At 32.8% G+C, this 6,518-nt stretch overlaps 1 long non-coding RNA gene across 4 annotated transcripts; it reads left to right on the top strand.

Moving 5' to 3' along the window:
• Window positions 1–242: 242 nt before the first annotated feature.
• LOC112279551 (uncharacterized) lies at window positions 243–5,756 on the top strand. Of its 4 annotated transcripts, XR_012217083.2 has the most exons (7): window positions 243–445; window positions 614–653; window positions 900–975; window positions 1,698–1,787; window positions 2,360–4,159; window positions 4,646–4,717; window positions 5,335–5,756. It is a non-coding gene; the product is annotated as an uncharacterized LOC112279551 (long non-coding RNA). The 4 variants fall into 4 exon arrangements; XR_012217085.2 differs by lacking the exons at window positions 243–445; window positions 614–653 and having other exon boundaries at window positions 667–975; window positions 1,706–1,787; XR_012217086.2 differs by lacking the exons at window positions 243–445; window positions 614–653; window positions 900–975 and having other exon boundaries at window positions 1,014–1,787; window positions 2,360–2,452; window positions 2,659–4,159.
• Window positions 5,757–6,518: the final 762 nt, after the last annotated feature.

Raw genomic sequence — 6,518 nt, 5'->3', positions numbered from 1 at the left:
CAATACTTGTTGAAAGTCATGCTTCCTTTGTCATAGGACAAGTTATCAATCACTCACATGCTCACCCCCACCTCACCAAAAACAAAGATATATAACAAAAGATCTATATAGAACAAGAAGGAATAAAGGAAGGGGCAAAAGAGGAAAAAGAAAAAAAAAAAACAAGACTGGATTTCATGAGAACAAGACTAAAAGTTGGAAGCCACAATTCCAACTAAAATCACGTGTTAATGTTACTTTAAAAGCATTGTAATCTATATATACAGAAATATCCCACAACACCAACAATGACTTAAGGTTATCATAATAATAATAATAAGGAGACATAATGGCAACAATAAAAATTGGAATAATTTTTTCAATATATATACACATACCCACACATTCCACAATGCCAAAATTGTTAAGTGCAGGTGAATAAATATTGATATTATTCATAAAAAAGGTTTTTAAAATATGTATTTTTCATATGCTAAAATTAAATATTGAATCTGATTTTTAAAAAATATGTTTGAACCGTAGAGAATTGCTAAAAAAATAAATTTTATTTATTTTGGTGAAATATGACTTGGACATGTGCATGAAAATCAATTGCTCCAATGGACAAACACAGTGATACAACAACAAAAAGATACATTACACATACAAGCATTGTAAGATTCAAAGGTTATATTTGATGTTATATTTTGCTGCTTTAAAAAAATGGTATTAGAATTACAATAATTATAATTAAACTAATTTTTATAAAAAATACAATTGAAAATCAATTGAAACAAGGCTTACATGGCATATTTTTTAGATCATTCAGATAATAGTGCAGACATGTGTGTATACACAATAGACACACTGAATTTTCCAAACATTCTGATGAAGTTATTTTTGATAAAACAATAATTTAGCTCAATGAATTCAAGAGTAATGAATCTTGGAATGATCTACACCAAAACAAACATTTCAAATGCTTTCTTCTAAAAGGTAAATTGTATGAATTCAAAATCTATTGGCTTCATATGAAAAGAACAACAACAATAATAAATATCAAAATATCAAAACATCAAAATAAATACTGACAATATATTTGTTGAGCTTTAAAAAAACGTTGGTTCGCTTTCTTTACAATGGTTGATTGCTTACTTTTATGAATACAAAAAGCAGCTTCATTTGTCATTCAAAATCTCAAGCTAGAATAGCCCCCTGTATCTATTGCTATCATCATTTCAACAGTTTGTTTTAGTTTTTTTAATCAAATGCCACCATGATTCAAAATAGCATTTGAAATCCATGTAAGATCTAAGATGTTCACTTAATAAAAATGGGACTTTGAATTCTTCACTATAAAAACAACTTTATAATGTTTCTACTCATGTGTAGATGTCTCTTGGCATACAAATACACCATTAGTCACATAATTCTGAAACTATATTTGAACTCTATGATGGCTATTAAACTTGAAAAAATAATTAAAACTAACAAAAACAAAACAAAAACAAAACAAACAAATAACAAACATTGAAACAATAACACATGGTTTGATGTATTTGAAAGAATAGTTGGTTCTATGTAAAGAGAGTCCTTGTATGTATATGTAATTTAGAAGGTCAATCAAAATCTCAATTTTTTTTAATAAAGTAATATGCAATTTCTTTTGGAAGTAGTTCAAACTTGTAAGATTCTAATTCTAAAATTTCTTGTTCAAGTTTTGAAGGTTAAACATATACATCTTCAATAAGTTAGGGCTTTGATGTGTTTTAAAAAATGAAGATTGGAAGGATGATCAATAAAACAGGGTAAGTACCACTATGCTACATATAATTTTATGTTCATCTACTACCATATCATTTGAACTCATTCTGGTATTGCAGCAGTTGTATGACTGTTAATGGTTGTTAGAACGTATATAAAGAATGAATATTGAGTTAAAATTATCTTTGTAAAAATGCAAGTTAAAGTAACATTTGATGCAATTCCAAGACAGCACAAGATGTCAAAATGGTTAAGAATTCTCTGAAAATTAAAATCCATTAATTTTTTTAGTACAGTCTTCAATCTTATTTAAGAATTGAAATTAAAAAATAAATATCAAGCCTCAAATTTGAATACTAATCAAGTTGCTCATTTCATTTGGTCCACATCTGCAATCTAAAACCCCACAAAATGTCTTTGTCATATTTATATAATAACACTAATTGTTGTTATCATTATTAAATCTACCAAGATAAATTATATTGTCTTCTCTCTTTCTTTTCATTTTTTGACCTTCATTTTTGTGTTGTTCTTTGTAAACTATTATTGGTATTATTATTTTAATTTATTTTTGTAAAGACAAAGTATGTAACTGCATGGAATAGTGTTTCTCCAGGCTCACATTAAAATCCTTGACCATAGATGTTGTGCCAAACAATGAAAAGCCTCAAATGTTTCATGCCCAAGGGAATCTCTCTTCTATTTTCAAGTTGGCAATCTACATTCAACATCTAAAGAGATACCAATTCCATGATCTCCACTTGAGATTTGAGAATTTTTGTGAAATCACACCATATTTTATATAAAATCATATTTAATCTTAACAAAAAACAAAAATAATTAGATTAAATTAAAAACAAATCTTCAGAAGAAAGCCGGAGTAATTATATTATTCTTCTTATGAATTTTGCTTAGATGGAGCCACTTTTTTTTTGGCATGTTGGTGGAGTATAATACAATGTGGATTTCAAGAGAATGATCACAAGCCCCTATTTGTTCCCATTGAAAGAGTGGGGGGGGAGTAATGTGGGAGAACACCAAATAAGAAATGGCAAAATCTTGAGCTCCCATTTGACCTCCTCCAACAGAATATTCATCCTCATGTTCACTTGGCCACTTGCAAAATGTTCAACATCACCCATCTAATATTTTATGTGGATATGTAGCATGGTTATATAAATACATGTAGATACAAAAACATTGTGGGATTCAAGAATACATAAAAAGATTCTCTTTGTAGTTTGATACACATTCATTTGTACTTGAGATGGAACTATATGGTTTTATATGAACTTGTATAATTTATGTTAGTGTTGGTACTTGTAAGAAATGAGCAAGTGGGTTGAGTGTGCATGTCTAGATTTTAGATTTGATATTTTGAACTTTAGAAGCAATGTACAACAAACAACCCCCATGCATGTGCAAAGCCTTGTTGTTTTGAATCTAATGATTGAATAAGGAAAAAATGTCAAATTCCAATGTCAAATTTTGTTTCAAACACATGACTGGATATTTAAGCTCGTCACAAGGTTAAGATAATGGTGTGATGTTTGAAGGATGTTCAACAATAGTGGAATTCTTAATCTTAAATGAATTGGAAAACATCATACCAAAAATCCGGAAATCAAAATTCTTGGGTCCTACCAACATGATGCAAAGACAAAATCTGTTATGTGTTACATAATAATAGCATACAAAAGCAATTCAATAAGTTTAACAGAAAAAATATCATTCTAAATTTTCATTAAAAAAGGATGAGGTTTTTACCTAGTGTGTGTCATTAATCCAAGTCAAAAGACAAGTTTGTAAATCAAGATTTACAAATTTAACCTAATACATAGATACACAATAAAATAAAATAAAAATAAAAAATAAAAAATGATTAAGAATACACTGGTTCTGTATAAGAGATTTAAGTTTATCCAGGTAAAATGTGATCATTATCAATAAATTTTTAAACATCAACTTTTCATATTTCAACAATGGATATTGATCTTTCAGTAATCACAAAATTTTCCCACTGCCCAAGGTTAGAAATGAATTTCCTTTTTAAAGCAAAAAATAAGTAATAAGTTTAAAAAGAAGAAGAAGAAGAAGAAGTAGAAGGAAGGGCATGAGGTACAAAACTCTCATAAAAACATTAGTACATTATGACCAAGGCACAAGAGTCCAGTTCCCTTTATTCCTTTCTCTTTTTCTCTCGTCAAATTCCCAGAGATTTGAATTAAAACCTGCTGATCTCAACGTGCACAAGAAGGCATTGGAGTGGGGGTTTTGCAGCTTTTAGGGTCTAACTCCAGGGCCACTTTGTAGTCGCAACAGTTCTTTCTGGCTGTGAAGGGTTTGGTGCTGTCGGTTGCAGTGCATCCGATCACTTCATCGTCTACTTCAGGGGTGGCAGAAATTTCCCATCATGGTACAGAAAAATAGTATTTTTTAATTTGATGATGTGCATTGCATGTTTGGTCTGTTGGACGCCCTAATGTCGGTTCATTTTAGCAGTGTTTATTTATTTACTTTCTTTTTTCTTTTTTCTTTTTGCTATTCTGGAGAATGTGATCGCCTTCGCATGGTTCTGTTGGGTCTTTAGCTCAATTGTGATGTCCATTTAAACCCGAATAATTCATGGGTTTTGAAGAACATGGTTGTTCCATGCTTAGGTTGTTGATTGTTTAGGGTTTGAATTTTGTTCGGCCTCAGTCAGGTAGGAAAGAGACTGTGCTAGATCTGGCCAAATTTGTGGATAGAGGGGTTTCAGTGAAGCTGAGCGAGTATGTCATCTCATCTCGTTGATTCTTTGCAACTATTTTTGTCGGGGGTTAGATCGGAATTCCGGAGTGTGGTGTGTAACGTGTAGCGTGTTCAGTATCCTGCTATGTTGAAAGCGTCAATCATCTTGCAGTGACAGGAACTTTGAAAGGATATGACCAACTTTTGAATTTGGTCCTGGACGAAGCCTCGGAAAGCTCAAGAGGTGAGATTTTTCTTTGCTATCCTCTCACTATTTTTTCATTGTCCATCATTCTCGTACACATACAGAGGCTTTTGTGCTGTCATAGAATCCCTGAATAATTGTTTGGACTTGGTTTTCGATGTCTTTGCCCTTTCTCATGCTATGTTGATTTTAAATCTAGGCAACTCTTGCGGTGACTTATCGAGGACATGTGTTTGTAAAATTTCCGTTTTCTTTCCACAAAATTTTAGGTTTTTGTGCTTTGTAAGTGTTTACAGGGTTTTCTAATGAATTCTTAGAAATTTCGTGGTATAAATAAAGCAGTCGCAATCTCATGTGCATATCTTGCCATTTGTTATATTTTTTAGTTTCACCACATCCGATGATATATGTTGGGTTGTGGATTTAGTTGTGTGCCAATTACTCCATCTTTTCTTATGATTGACCCGTGTAAGCTTCAATGTAAGCTTCTACCTATGCCCTTCTGTAAGCTTACTTAGTACTGATTTGTAGTATTACTGCAGTTATGTGATGGTTTTGGATGTTCTGTTCGGCTGAAGGCAAATCTTTGTACGAGTCTGTATAAGTTGAATGTAGTCAGTTGCTCCTACACATGCTTATTCTTGATAGGTCTGCAGAGGAACTGCTGCTGTGTTGATTGCTTCAACAGACGGCACTGAGGAAATAACAAATCCGTTACTTCAGAATGAGATTCCTGCTGCTACTGCTTGACCCGTCTTCTCATCTTCTACAATCACGTAGGCAGTGTTAAACACCTACAGCTCTACTGCTTTTGCCACAAATATGTGTACAAGATGCGATCTCCATATCTTTTATGAACATTTTTCGAATGAGATCAGATCTCATTGGACATGTTTTGAAGCAGGTCCAGTCTCGGGAGGTACTCTGCTTTATGTTGAACGTAACATTGCTTCTTTTTAAGGAAAAAAATTAGTTTTTGATTCTTTTCAAAATAAATTGTAATTGTAATCTTCTTAAGAATTCAGCGTTCAACAGCATGTACCACTTCTTGTGGTCTAGACTTGCTTGATGCTTCAAATGAGCAGAGAGTTCAGTGAAGGGCTTGATTGTCACAATTTTTCGCTAAATTTTAAAACGCGTGCTGTTTGGTTCAGTTTGTTATGACTGCAAAAGGGTAAATTATAACGCCCTGTTGTTGAAAACGGACAATGGTGACTTACCTGTTTTGCCTGGATCACAGGTGTTTTACATCACAAGTCGACGAAAACTGGATGTTTTAGAACCGGTGTACGTATGTTGAGTGATAGTAATGTTTTACATGACTGAATGTGGTATGTAATGCAAAATGTAGGTCAATTGAACGTGTATTGCTTAGTCTACTAACATTGTCAACGTTAAAAGACAGCGCCATCTTGTTAAAAGGTTCTGGGATGCGAACAGCCAGGATAAGATGATCGAGACTCCACATTTGGAGACTTCAAATCATATTTTCTTCAATTTGCGCTCAAATTCAACACATGTCTACCCTTCAAGATCTATCCATTACTACGAGAATGGTATTGTGACTCACAATCAATGACACGTATTGGGCACTCTCCTTTCATTTTTATTCATTTGTTTACACTTGTTTTCGGCTACATTTCTTTATTACAGTGAACAAGTCATCTGTGGGTGGACAGACCCTAGAAAAACCAAAACAAAATCCACGCAGAATCAAACATTACAACTCATGATTTGAGTGTGAGGATTGAACACACAGATTCTAGTGAGGTTATGAACACCAGGGGTTCAGGAAGGTCTTGAATCGATCCCAATATTACCCCCACCCCCACCTATGGAC

This window comes from Physcomitrium patens, chromosome 3 (assembly GCF_059467195.1).
Source record: "Physcomitrium patens ecotype Gransden chromosome 3, ASM5946719v1, whole genome shotgun sequence".
Classification (NCBI taxonomy): domain Eukaryota; kingdom Viridiplantae; phylum Streptophyta; class Bryopsida; order Funariales; family Funariaceae; genus Physcomitrium; species Physcomitrium patens.
Note: the sequence above shows the minus strand (reverse complement) of the source record. Positions and strands in the feature narration are given on the sequence as shown.